The 13897-nt window shown below is 58.5% G+C and overlaps 1 long non-coding RNA gene across 1 annotated transcript; it reads left to right on the top strand.

Moving 5' to 3' along the window:
- The first annotated feature begins 3656 nt into the window (after positions 1 to 3656).
- LOC309848970 lies at positions 3657 to 10916 on the top strand. Its single transcript, XR_014303379.1, has 3 exons — positions 3657 to 4998; positions 5520 to 6487; positions 6575 to 10916. It is a non-coding gene; the product is annotated as an uncharacterized lncRNA (long non-coding RNA).
- The last annotated feature ends 2981 nt before the right edge of the window (positions 10917 to 13897 follow it).

Raw genomic sequence — 13897 nt, 5'->3', positions numbered from 1 at the left:
ACTAGCGCCGGTGTGAGCTGCCGGAGCCCCGGCCCCGCCCCCGGCGCCCGCCCCCAGGCTGCGCCCCCCGAGTCCCCGGAGCCCCCGGAGCCCCCGCGAGCCCGCGTCCCCGCCGCCGCCGGGAAATGCCTTCTGCTCCGAAGCGGAGCCGCCGGGGACCGGAGCTTCGGTGCTGCGTGTAGCGTCCCTCCGCCGCCTCCAGGCAGTCCTCCTCGCTTGCTCTGAGCGCGAAACTTCCCTGAGCTCCCGGCGGGCTTCACGCAGGAGGCAGCCGGGCGCCCTGCCTACTGCGGACGCGGAGACGCTGCGGCCGCTCCGACCCGGCCTCCGCGTGGGCTTCGGGCGAGCGGGGGCCCAGCCGCCTCCTCCCGCGCGGGGCTGCGGGCGGCGCCGGCCTCCGACTGCGGGGCTCCTACGGGGGCCCCGGGGTCCGCTCCCGTCTGCGGGGGCCCCGGGGTCCGCTCCCCTCTGCGGGGCTCCTACGGGGGCCCCGGGGTCCGCTCCCGTCTGCGGGGGCCCCGGGGTCCGCTCCCCTCTGCGGGGCTCCTGCGGGGGCCCCGGGGTCTAACCCACCCGCGACAACACGGTGCCCTCTTCTCCGGTGTTTCTAGAGGAGGTGGCTCGGGAGCAGATCGCCAGGCGCCACCTGGACTCCGTGGCCGGGTCGCTCGCGGATGCAGCTGGGACAGAGAGCGGGTGGAGAATTGCTCCAAATGGGCAGAAGGAGGTCTGCTACCGGAGCTGGTGAGCCAGCAGCCTCGTAGTGAAAATACGGCGAAAACACGCGTGGTCGGTACCCACCACCAGCCTCACTGCGTGTGGCGCATAAACAATGCTTCTTGGGACACTGAAAAAATAAAATTAAATTTAAAAAAAAAAAACACGCATGGTTAAAGGATCAGGAAAGGAGGTCACCTGCCCTGCACCTGTCTGTTGTTGGGTGATTTCTTTCCTTGGTGCTTAGGAAAATCCAGTCCCTAATACGTGTGTGTCCCTAGGTCACTGCCCAGGACTGTCTCTGCACACTCAGTGCGGGGGTGTTGAGGGCCCAGCCTTGCCCCAGGGCAGGTGAGGCTCTGGGAAGGTGTGCCTGGAGGTGTGAGCTCCATCCCGGGGCGGGAGGGAAGGCAGCTGGCTTGAGCTGTTCAGGGCCTTTCCAAAGAGGGTCGCATCTGGGGAGCCCGAGGTGGCTCTCCAGGGTCAAAGAGAGGGCCCCTGGAGAGCCTGCCTGGGGCCCCGCACAAAGCCCAGAGCACGAGCACCGCCATGCAGAAGGCTGTGGGCGGCCCTCACCCTATCTGGGCCCCACCCAGGAGGACCAGGACCAGAACAGGAGGGAGACCCCTCCCCAGCAGCCCTTCAGGTGACTCCCGCCCAGTTCTTGTTTGTTGTTTTCTTTCTTTGCTCCGGACCCTGGACTCTGTCACTCGGAGGAAGCCCATGGAACGCTTCCCAGAAAAAACTTAAGAGTGTACATAGCAGAATACATACAGAGCATTATAAGGAAGCTTATGATATCAAATGCACTTATCAAAATACTTCTAAAGTTTGAATTTCATAATATATGTACTGTTTAAAGATTTTTTTGTTTATTTTAGAGAGAGCGAGCAAGCACTTGCAGGGGCGTGAGCTCCCTGAGCTGGGGGAGGGGCGGAGGGGCGGAGGAGGCAGAGGGAGAAGCAGACTCCCCGCTGAGCAGGGAGCCCAAGGGCAGGGCTGGATCCCATGACCCTGAGCTGAAATCCACAGTCGGAGCCTTGACGGACTGAACCCCCAGGCGCCCCCATGTACTTTGTAAGTCCACAAAGTATAGGATCGAGAGGCTGGTGTGATTCTATCTTAAAGTACCGCTGAACTTCATAATCTGAAGTTTCTGGGCTGTAATGGATGTCCCTTTGCTGCCGGAGGGAACCTGGAGGCCCCCTGTCGGCCCAGGTTGCTATTATGGAGGGACAGGTGACTTCACCCCAGCACGGTCTGGACCATCTGCGGGCAAGGGGAAAACTCCTCACCTACGGTCTCCGTAAGGCTCACCTGCAAATATTGGATTTTCACTTCACTGTGAGCAGCTTTATTGTACTTTGTGTCAGAAGGAATGTCCAGCCTTTGCGACTGGACTGCCTGGGTTTGAATTCTGGACAATCACTGCTCAGCCTGGCTTGTTTGCTGATCTGCAGGATTCCGTGCAAAGGCTGGGGGCAAAGTTGGCCCATCAGTGTCAAGGGCTTAGAACGGAATGTGGCAGGTGCTCAGGCACCTCCCGGGTCTTTCCTTGGTGCTGTGCTGGGCCACACCCGGTCCTCACTGCCCGCCCTTCGGTGGGTTTAGAGAAGAATCAAGACAACCCTAAACCTTTCCAGCACATTCCGTGATCCATTTCTCTTTGCTCTGCTGTTGCTAGCAAACCGGCTATAAATAGAAGTTTGTGTGTGTGCAGTCCTCTCGCTGCCACGTGACCCCCGGGTAGCTCAGGTGACACAGTGACCCAGGGCCAGCCCTCGTCACCACACAGTCACCTCCTAACAAGGCCAGCAGACACGGTCAAGACTCAGTAAGTTCTGGAGGTCGCGGTTTGCTTTACCGGTAGTGCTGGGGAGCTGCGTGATACATTGAAACCATCAGCAGAGCAGACTCGTTTTAAATCGCTTGTATCCTGCTGTATGATTTCAGGTTTATGGGGAAATGACAATAAGCCTTCACGGCCTCTCAGTTTTCCCCGCTGTCTTAGAGGATTGGTTCTAAGGGAAGTCTCTCCAAAAATATAAAGCCCCCTCCCTGCCGCCGGTCTGTTCACACTCCCTCCGGGGTTCATGCAGGAACATAGTGATGGCGAGAGCCTCCAGTACAAAGCCCTTACCAAAGACAGACCCCTCTGTTACGCTTCCTGTCACTTCAGTTGTTTCAATGACAGATCCTCCCGTCCTACGTGCGTGTTTCCCTGTTCTTCCCCAAAGAGACCGTTGCATTAATTGAACGCAGTTGTAAAGGGGCACCCGCAGGGTCTCCCCGCAGGCAGTCTCCCCCAGGGCCCCCGCTGGTCCAGCGGCAAGTGCGGTGGGAGCCTGGGGTCCGGGAGGGGCTGGGGGGGCTGCACGGTGGGGTCTCCGGCCCTCCCCAGAGGAGCCAAGTGCCTGCTGCTCTTTTTCCGAACTGGGGACTGGTCTTTTGAAAAGCAGAGCATCTGAGCGGAGGGGGGACACCCCGTGGGAAGGACCCCGTATCGAGTGCAGCATCCGGAAGGCTGATCGGCAACATCAGGAGATCACGCCTGCAGTGGGACGGAGGGAGCCCACTTCTGGGCCCTGAGGAATTGGTCTGGACTGTGGATGTAGGCATGGGCACCCCGATCTCGGACCCGCAGCCCAGCCGTGTGAGGAGCAGATGTCTGTTGTATACGCCACAGGCTCTGGTCCTTGGTTACAGCAGCCCAAGCTCTAAGACACCTCCAGTTCCATACAGTCTCCAAGGTGGGCCGCGAACTTGACTCCCAAAGTTCTAGAGGAGGAAAATGCACGATCTGTATTGGTTTTCTTACACAGTCAACTGTAGTGATTACTACAGGGGCAACGTAATTTTTAAGTGCCTTTCTGTGTCCCCAGTTTTAAATGATCTTCCGTGGAGATAGAGAGAGAGAGAGAGAGAGAGGACGTTGTGTGTCTGCACCCTAACGCCTCTTGGAACATCCTCTTAACCGCTTGCTTTCATTTCCGCACAAGCACCTGTTACATACACGGCATCTGTCACGCATGTCACCGTTCCCTGAAGATCACCTGTTACGCGCGTCACTGCTGCTGAGTGGTTTAGACAGAGCAGAGATGAGACGAAGTGGACTCAGCCGCATCCTGTCTAATTAGAAAGTGGCAGAGTAGGAATCTGTGTAGTTAAGGGAGGCATGTGCACATGTCCGCAGCCTGGACAGCATTCAGTACAGTGGAAGGAAGCCGGTAGGGACGGGCCCTGGAGGCGCAGGGCGCAGCGGAGGGCGGGCCGTTCCCTGCCGAGGATGCGCTCCTCCCTGGAGGACCGGCCGAGCTGAACACGCCTGCACGGAGCGGCCGAGCTGCCCCCGGTGAGGGCTGGTGGGAAGGAGCGCAGGGGAGATCCCGTCTTGGTCGTGCTGACCGTCTGGGCCGATGAGAATGGGAAGGGCAGAGACCGGGTCCACTGGAGGGACGTCCGGGTCCGCTGGGGACTCGGGCCGCCCAGGTGTGCCGAGGATCGGGCTGGACATGGCCACTGCGGCAGCCCGCCCTGGTCAAGGCCCGGGAGGCAGGCAGCAGGGACCCCCGAGGGGCGGAGGATGCTGTCGCAGGGGCTGCTGCGGGGACAGCAGAAGCAGGAGCACCGCCTCCCGCCAGCACGGGCCCTGCTCAGGAGCGCCCAGCCGTGTCTGCAAGGGTCTGAGAGCCGGTTCGCTCTGCGTGGGGGGACAGGACCGCCCGCGGTACGGAGGTCACGCATGTGCCTGTCGTGGTTTCCCCGGGCTGAAAACCACGGGAATTTTTGGTCTCACGTGCAGGAGGTCAGCAGTGTGAGATCGAGGTGTCTGCAGGGTCTGGAGGGTCCTTCCGTCCTGCCCTCTTCCCAGGCCTGGTGGTGGCCGTCCCTCCGTGGCCTTTCTCAGCTTCTAGAAGCGTTGCTCCAGCCTTGGCTTCCGTTGTCACCTGATGCCCTCCTCTTCTTAGGAGGACGCCAGCCACGTGGGGCGGGCGCCGCCCTGAGGGTGGCCTCTGAGCTCGTCCCATCTGCAGCCACCCCGTTTCCAGATGAGGCCCCATTCCCAGGTGTGGGGTTAGGAGTGCACCTGTCATGTTTGGGAGACACAGTCCACACCACGGCGACGCCCCAGTAAATGCTTTCGGTGCAGCAGGGGGCCCCGAGCTCGCTCTCCGAGGTGTCTCTCTCTCTCGAAGGACTTCCAGTGCCAGGTCCTGCTGTAGCCATGACTGCCTCGCTCTGATGGTTTCAGAAATGTCGACGCCGCGGCCCGCCGGCAGGGTGAGTTTGTTCTCATCCTTGGGAAGGACCGGGCTGCTCTCAGACGCTGGCAAGTTTATCTTTCCGTGGGCAGGAAACGAACCCGACGCGCACCTCCTCCCGGGCCGTCCTTCACTGGGGCACTGCTGTGAGAACCCCACGTTAGGTTTGGGGTGACTTTGGGTTGAGTGCCGCACGGGTCTGAGTTCTAACGATACGACTCTTTGCAACACGTTTTCCAAAACACCCTTTCTGCTCTTCAGAATTCGAGACCTTCCAGATAACGGTTCTGTGGGCTGTTCACGACTTGACAGCCTAGCGACTGCCCTTTATCTGCCTTTAAATGATAGGTCAAGAGGGTTTGCGTTGCCCTAGGGCCGAATTGAAGGCAGCGAGTCCCCTGGGGTAGGCGAGACGGGGCATTACTGTGGCCACCTGACCCCAGGGCCATTCCCGCCTGCGGAAGCGAAGTGTCTGGTTATCTCGGGGGGAAAGAAACAGTTCATTCAAGATCATGCCTGTGCTCTATTTTATTGTCTTAGAAGGTCTATGATTTCCGGTGCTTTGGTTCTGAAGAAGAGGAGCCTGCCCTCGGACAGACGGCTCCTCCTGAAAGCCGGTGCTCGACGGCCATTGTTTCAGCAGAGTGCAAGGCCTCCGTGCCACGGCTGCGTGGCGAGGGTGACGTGAGGTCCAAGAAGCCACAGCGCGCTCAGTGGACAGTGACTGCCCCATGGGGCTTACCGGGTGGGGCAGCTGGCGATGGTTCGTTGGCCCCTCTTGGGACGCTGACCTCGAGGAGCATTCCTCGATGTGAGGTCTGTTTCCCCGTCCTCCGCTTTTGATGCTCTCTGGCTGAACAAAGGTAAGCCAGACGACACCCCCAGGCCCCAAAGGAGGATGTTAGCCTTCTGCTGAAACAATATTTCAGGACCGAGGACAGGTTGCATTTTTCCCTGTGACCAAAGACTTGGTTTGAACAAGTAGCCTTGATTTCTTTCTGCCTTTTTTTTTTTTTTTTTTAAAGACTGTTTATTTGAGAGACAGAGAGACAGAGAGAGAGCACAAGCAGGGGAAGCAGCAGAGGGACAGGGATAAGCAGGCTCCCCGCTGAGCAGGGAGCCCGACATGGGACTCGATCCCAGGACCCTGGATCATGACCTGAGCCGAAGGCAGATGCTGCACCAACCGAACCCTCCAGGCACCCTTTCTGCTCTGTCTTGAGTGACAGTGACAGACACCAGAACCTTCTGTGTTGGTAGGAAGCTCTCATATTCGCTGCATGCCCAGTGGCCGCTCTGTGCTGGTGCCTCCTGAGCGCCCGGAGTGTGTTAGCCATTTGCCTGCCCCTCACATGGAAACCTTGCCACAACGGGGTGAGGCCCACGGAGCTCTCCGGAGCAGCTCTGCAGAGATGCTAAGAGACGGCCCTGAGACTGTCCCCAAACCTTGGTGCGGAGGCTTGGAGTACCTGCCCCTTTGCATGAGGCCTCGACGTTCTTGGCCGCAGGTGACGAGTCTATCTTATTTCTTGGGCTTCCGGTGAGGACCCACCTCTTGGACTCTTAGGACCCCAGCTTCCCTCTTTCCCTTTTAGGGAGGGGCTTTCTATGCCAGAGAGACCCCCTGACGCTGAGAGCCGCTCCAGTGGAACCCATCCCCGCAAGCAGATGCTTCCGTAAGGGAGAAAAAGGAAAGAAAAAAGAAGACAACGTACTCTCATCATCTGTGGTTTTTCTGTGCTCTTTTGTCTAAAGGACTGGAGAGGGTACTCAAAGCAAACTTTCCGGTGGGACCGTGGCTTCCAGCTGGGTTTGGGCATTTGTATTTTCAGGGGAGAAGGGACGTCCTCGGGTGTCCAGGAGTCAAGGGTGTCGGGGACGGCGGCCGGTCGAACGCTTAGGCCACAGCGCGTCGATGTCACAAGGACGTTGGCTGTGGACCCCGGACCCCAAGGGGCCGGGCAGGTGCTGAGGGCCCACGACTCACTGGGTGTCACCCCAAGGAGGGTGGCGTCTGGAGGAGGTCATCAGTCCCTCGTTTCAGGGTGTTACACGGTCGGGTGAGGGGCCAGCACAGCGGCTCCGGGACGAGGACTGTGGTGTCCGAGTGTTCTGATGGGGCCGAGTCAAGGTGCCGAGCTCCGGAAGCAGGTGCTTGGCTTAGTGAGGAAAGTGTCCCTAAGGCTGAGCGTCCCCACCAAGGTCTGAGGCCCCCCGACCGCACTTCTGTGGAGACCCATCTGGGGATTTACATCCCTGCGCGTCAGCCGTTCTGTTGTAGGGGGTGGAGGGTCTGGGGCGGCTTCCACGGCTGCGGCCAAGTCCTCTCGCCCTCCCTGCCCTAGATTCATCCTCATGGGACTGAGCAGCCGCGGGTGGGCCGTTGCCGGCGCTGGGACTGGCCCCGTGCCACATCGAGGCTGCGCGGGGCCCTGTGTGCTCCGTCCCCTTCTCATGCTCTTCTGACCATGGCCTGGGGAAGAGTCACTACGGGTCAGGGAGGCTGATGCCCCTTGGAGCCGGCTGAAGGCGACCCAACGGACCCACCGCGAAGCAGAACCGCTCCAGGCACCTGCGGGCCCGTGAGCGTGATCAACACGGACGGGGGAGCCTCTGATTTCTAGAGCTGCTCTTAGGCTCAGCACACGCTGATGCACTCAGGACCTCTGAGTGCAGAGTGGGCAGGCCTGGGCGAGCCTGTGCCCTGTGGAGGGTCGGCTGGGGTGGCACAAAGGGGCTTCAGCACTCGGGGGCCGGACTGGAGAAGAGCAGGGCACGGGCTACAGAGACCGTGGCCCCCAGAGGTGGAGGCTCTCCGGAGAAGGCCGGGAGCCGGGCACAGCTTCTGGCTGTAATCCTCCCCAAGCCTGGTCAGAAGAGCACATGCACACCCAGCTTCATTCTTGGGGCTGCCCCCCTGCAAAGGAGGCCCGCAACGCAGCAGGCTGGTGTCATTTGGCCGGAATGCACGCTATTAATATTAACCCCCCGGCGGAGTCCCAGTATCTCCCCACATCGCGGTCCCCGCCAGCGTCGCCTTCCGGTCTCCTCTCTGAGTGCCGTCTTAAAAACAAATGGACGGCATCGTTTGGGCGACGGGCCCAGCTCCTGTAGAAGGGTCCAGGAGGATTAGCTCGGCTCCTCCACAGCATGGTGCATCCGTCATGAATCTGCCCCAGAGCCACTTCTGGAAGTGGGGGGCCTCGGAGCTGCCCGCCAGCCCCTTTGTCAGACCCATTTCTCTGGGGTCGTGGGCCTTCATCGGCACGACAAGACGCATTTTCCTGAATGACGGGAAGGAAAGTCCGTTCCTAGAAACCCCGAGCTAGGATGGATTTCAGCTTCTTGGAAGCCAGCCCTTATGATCACAGATACCGGGAATGTTCGTGCTGGGGGACTGGGTGACCAGGCCGGAATGTCCCTGGGAAACCAGTGGACTCCGTTGCCGTGTGTCTCACGGCCCTGCAGTGCCGTCACGCTGGGGACCATCCCTTTCAGTGCAAAATGGACGCTTCCCAGGGGACCCAGGGGTTCTTCCGTGCAAGCCTCATTCTCACACTGGGGAATCCGCATGCACACGTGTGTGAGACGTCAGCGCCACAAAGACACCGTACACATGAGTTCTGTTTCAAAACTGCTTTGGGAAGCCAGGGTTCCTGAGCTCAGAAAGCCAAGCGGCGTGCTCTCTCGGTGGACAGAGTAGGGTTTGCCTCCTCGGCCCAGGGGCACAGGCTAGGGGAAGCAGGGATGCCAGCCATCCAGCAGAAACCAGCCTTGTGCTGGCTAACTTCTGTCCTCAGGGGGAGGGACTGGGGACGTCCGGAGAATGTGTAGACAGAGGTTCCAAGTGTTCGAAATCGCTGGCCATGACCAGCACCGGAGGTGTGCCCTCCGCCCCCCGTGGGCAGGGGCTCTCCCAGAAGTTGCACGGGTATGGGTTTTGGCCGTCACTGTTGGCTGAGGGGACTCTGCAGATCCTGAGAAAGGCTGCAGACCCGAGATCCTCGGCCTTTTGTTAGAGCGTCTACACCGCGGGGATCCACGTGGGTCCCGGAGCTAAGAGCTCCCGACCGAGGCCCCCTGGGCAATGCTATTCAGGCGCTGGCCTCACAGACTCTTTCCTGGAAGAGCTCATTCGGTGTCTCCTGACCCTTGTCTTTTGTAAGCCCCGACCGTGCGCCCCAGGGCTGGCCAGCGTGGGTGTGGGAGGCCGGCTTCCCTGTGGAGTCCTTGTGACTCTTTATTCTCCGCTTTCAGTCTTCGCAGACCACTCCTGTGGTCTCCCAGGAGTCGGGACCGTCCCTGGAAGCATGCCCTGTGGGCCGTCCCCCAGCAGCCGGCGGCCGGGGGCTTCCTGGAACCCGCGTGACTCCGCCTCACCTGGGTCCCTGCTCTCTGCCGGGAATTCCAGCCGCGCCCCCAGTTCGGTGACCGTTTTCAGCTTCTGTGGGGGATGCGCGGCCTCGTCCTGCCCCAGGGCGCCAGGGAACGCTTCTGGTCCGGTGCCACCGCACCCCAGTCCCGATGCTCTTGAAATTAGCAGACGGATCAGTGCGAGGATATTTAAGGACTCCGCCTCGCAGCTCCTTATCTGGACCAGACGACCCAGAACTGCCGGCCCCTTCTGTTCTGTCAGTGGTTGAATGGAGTCTCCGTGACATATTTACACCCTCAGTTTGGTTGCCCAAGGATGCGACCTCGTCTGGAAATAAGGTTGCTGCAGCTGTCATTTCGATGAGACCGGTTGTGTGGGAGGAGGGCGGCCCGAATCCAATACACCTGGGGGGGACATGCCTTGTGAAGACAGGGACACGCAGGGCGACACCAGGGCCGGGGAAGAGGTGAGGAAGGAGACCCCAGTGTCCGAGGTGCGCCGCCCCAGACCGTCTGCTCCAAAACCGTGGGCGAGCATATCCCTGCTGTCTTCGGCCGCCGGTTTCCGCTGCTTTGTTCCATCAGCCCCAGGAGTCGAACTCACTCACCTCCTGGTGGCTGCGTTTCCGTGCGACAGAGAGAGCACGGGCTCAGAGAGGCTGAGCATCTGTCTGATGTCACACAGCTCATGTCAAGCAGCAGCCGGACTTGGGCAATCGCTAGGACCTCTCTGGCTTGTGCTGTGTTCTGACGGCCGTCAGAGTCCGCGCTTCCGTCTGTGAAGGGTGCGATGGGAACGACCCCAAACCGCCCACCAGCTTTCTCGGGGCGCGCGTTCCGGACTGGGCGTCTCAAGGAGCTTTGACAAGTGCAGACGTCAGTATTTCCCCGGTCAGTATATCCCCGGTCTCGTCAAGATACGGAAAGTCCCTTCCTGCGGGTGGTTCCCTCAATCCCCTTCTCGGGGAGCTGCGGTCCCTCCCTCTGCCCAGGCCCCTGTCGCCTGGTTTCCGTCACTGCACACGGCTCTAGAGCTCTGTCGAGGAGGTGCTCCTGCCGCGTGTCTTCTGTCGTGCGTGCGTTTTGGAACCTCCCGCCGCCGGGCGTGCGTCGTGCTTGGGCTCCTGGTTGCTGGGGGTCCACCGTGCGCACCATGTCCTCGAGTGTTCTCCCGACGGGGGCATTCGGCTGGCTTCCAGCTTGCGGCTGTGAGGACCAAGGCTGCTGTCTGTGTTCATGCGGCCTCGTGATATCGTCTCTTTCCTCCTGGGTAAAATCTAGGCGGGAAGTTGCTGGGTCATACGGGAAATACGTCCGACTTCGCAAGCAACAGAGATGCCGTTCACGGAGGGACTTGTGGGGTGCACGGGGGTGAGAGCACGCCTGGCCACAGGGGTGTGACGGACGTGACCTGCAGCCACGCGCGCACAAGGGCCCGGGGCTCCATCTCATGGCCACTGGACGGTCACCGCAGTCTGTGCGGGGCCAAGCCACTAGGCAAAACTTTATTTATTTTTAAGATTTTGTTTGTTTATTTGAGATAGAGCGAGAGTGAGAGCAAGAGAGAGAGATCACAAGCAGGGGGAGCAGCAAAGGGAGGGGGAAGCAGGCTCCCCGCTGAGCAGAGAACCCGATGCGGGGCTCGATCCCAGGACCCTGAGACCATGACCTGAGCTGAAGGCAGAGGCTTAAACCATTGAGCCATCCAGGTGCTCCTGCATGTTGCTTTTAAAAAATTATTGATTTGATCTGGTTTGGAGACCTTTAAACTCTGCCACGCGGGGAACCCCTGATCCTTTCTCACAGTTGCACCTGCTCCGTGACATGGGGGGGTTCCTTTCCACTTACCAGCCCCCCATTTGTGGACGAACAGCTTACTGCCACCACAAGCCTGCCCCAATAAGCAGGGGCAGTTTATCTCCAGGGTCACCTCCTGGGAACGGGGTCAGAGTCTCAACTCTTTGTCTTCTGATAGATGTCACGTTCCCTCTGTGAGGTCCGGCGTCTGACCCTGCCAGCCCCGTGCACGGTGACTTCCCCTCGGCCATACAACATAGTGTACTACTTTATGGAAATGCCGCTGGTCAAAAACACCGATTCTGGTTTCTCTTATTATGGGGAGGTTGAGCATCTTTTAATATAGTAAAGGATTCTTGGATGTTTCTTTTTCTTGAGACTATGGTTCACGTCATCTCGTAAGTTTCTGTTGCGTGGTTGGGGTTATCGAGGTGACGTTCCGGGATAACGCTGCAAACACGTGTCTTCGTTTAACTCTGTCTCTGTTTTAAAATTTAGAATTTAATTTTAATTTTGGTATGTAGGGTTTTTGATGTAAATTCGAGTTTCTCATCTTCCTTTGATTTCCCGCATTTCCACGGGGCCACAGAGAACAAGATCACAGGACTCTGTCTGGAGAGTTTTGTCGTGGGACTGGAGGTGGGGAAGTTGTATCGCTGGGACCACGGTTCCCAGGGAGCTCGCGTGGTTCACCTCCCAGGAGCCCTGTTTCTCAGAAGGAAACGATTTTAACAATATTAACACTTGTATTGTTTTTTTTGGGGGAGGCAATGAATTATTCGATTATTTGAGCACTGGGACAGTGGGTGCGGCATGTAAAGAAGTGAATTTCTGGTGTCCCTATCGGTAAACTGTACACCAAAAATATCATTCGTGTGACTTTGAATCACTGACCACCAGAGAGTGTGAAGAGCTCCCCACAAACACATTTATAAGTAGGTGCCGTGCGAGGCTGTGAGCGCAGGAACAGAGCAGAGGGGCGGCTTGCACAGAGCCCCCGGCCCGCCTGTAGTGGGGCCCTACGTTTGCCTGAACTCCAGGGTGTGACCAGCAGGACATCAGAGCCAGAATTTTTAGTTAAATGCTGAAGGAGCATCTTCAGGGCACACTGGAACGGCGGCAACTTTGATTTACTTCCACCGAAGTGACTCTTGGTTTTGTCTCATGAGGTCACTAGTGATCGTCCTCGGTCACAGGAGAGCGAGTGTCTCCAAACGTCATTCGTCAGAGACACCGAGAAGGCCACCAGTTCCCAGCTTTGCAGGCAGACATTTTTGCTCGTAGGTGGGTGGGCTGCGGGCGCACTTTAGAAACGAATCGAACCATAACATCGTGGAATCTAAGGGACGGAGGAGACGAAGAGTGTCCCTGCTGCAGGGGTCCTTCAGCGGAGCCCGAGGGACTCTCCAGCGGGCAGACGTCCAGCAATGGCAGGAAAACACACGAGGATAAACAGGAGGGGCGCCTGGGTGGCTCAGGTCGTGATCCCGGGGTTCTGGATCGAGCCCCGCGTCGGGCTCCCTGCTCCGCGGGAAGCCTGCTTCTCCCTGTCCCACTCCCCCACGTGTGCTCCTTCTCTCGCTGTGTCTCTGTCTGTCAAATAAATAAAATCTAAAAAAAAAAAAAAAAAAAAAAAATTGAAACCCAGGAGATGGACTGAAGAGTTTTCATTAGGGTTTTTCTATTTTCCCGTACGTCTTTGGTGCCTGCTGCTTCTTTTCCACCAACACCGCACCTTCCACAGACGTGTATGCTCCTGTGATGTGCACACACGCACGGGCACATCCATGTAGGCGTATTTCACATGGGTGTAGATTACGTGTCCCATGCAGACCCTATGCAGTTCCGCGCACCCTGCCACTTGCACGAGTTTGAGAATCTTGATGAGACGCGGTTGCTTCTCCTCGGCTGCCCTGTGGGTCTGCCGGTGGACGGATGCTCTGCGGCGGCATCTACTGAAATGCTGAACGTTTCAGGAACCTCCCCTTGGTACGAGGCAGCCTAGATCATCACGCGTCCCGTCGTGTTTCCAGAATGTCCTTCTTGCGTTGACCAGCCTTGCCCTTCCCGTGGGTTTTGGCTCGCCAGGGCTTACGGAGCCCGGAACACATCTACTCACGATTTGCTACGATCTCCTCCTTGTACGTGTAGACGCTGCCCAAATCCCTTTGACTGCTTTTCCTGGGGCCTGAGTAGGGACCTCCTTCCTTTGGGACCAAAGGCACAGCCCTGCCCTGCCTGACTTGTAGTGTGATGTGGCTGACGGGGGACCTAGGACACAGGTCCCTCTTCAAAGAGACACTTGGGCAGGGCCTGGGGCTCTCCCGGGCTCCTGCAGCGTTCCTAGTGGCACCCACGAACTGAACTCATGACTTGGACAAGGGGCCGCCGTTCTAGATACAGCGGGACATTATCCCCCGCACGTTGGACAACCCACATCTCTGCCCTTCTTGGAAAATGTCGAGAACTTTAAGAAGCTGTGATCTGGGGGCGCTGGGTGGCTCAGTGGGTTAGGCCGCTGCCTTCGGCTCAGGTCATGATCTCAGGGTCCTGGGATCGAGTCCCAAATCGGGCTCTCTGCTCAGCAGGGAGCCTGCTTCCTCCTCTCTCTCTCTGCCTGCCTCTCTGCCTACTTGTGATCTCTCTCTGTCAAATAAATAAATAAAATCTTTGAAAAAAAAAAAAAGAAGCTGTGATCTGTCTTTGTACAGGGATAGGATGTGTTGCTGCAACAGGTGAACGTGCTG

Source organism: Mustela nivalis (assembly GCF_964662115.1).
Source record: "Mustela nivalis genome assembly, chromosome: 15".
NCBI lineage: Eukaryota > Metazoa > Chordata > Mammalia > Carnivora > Mustelidae > Mustela > Mustela nivalis.
Note: the sequence above shows the minus strand (reverse complement) of the source record. Positions and strands in the feature narration are given on the sequence as shown.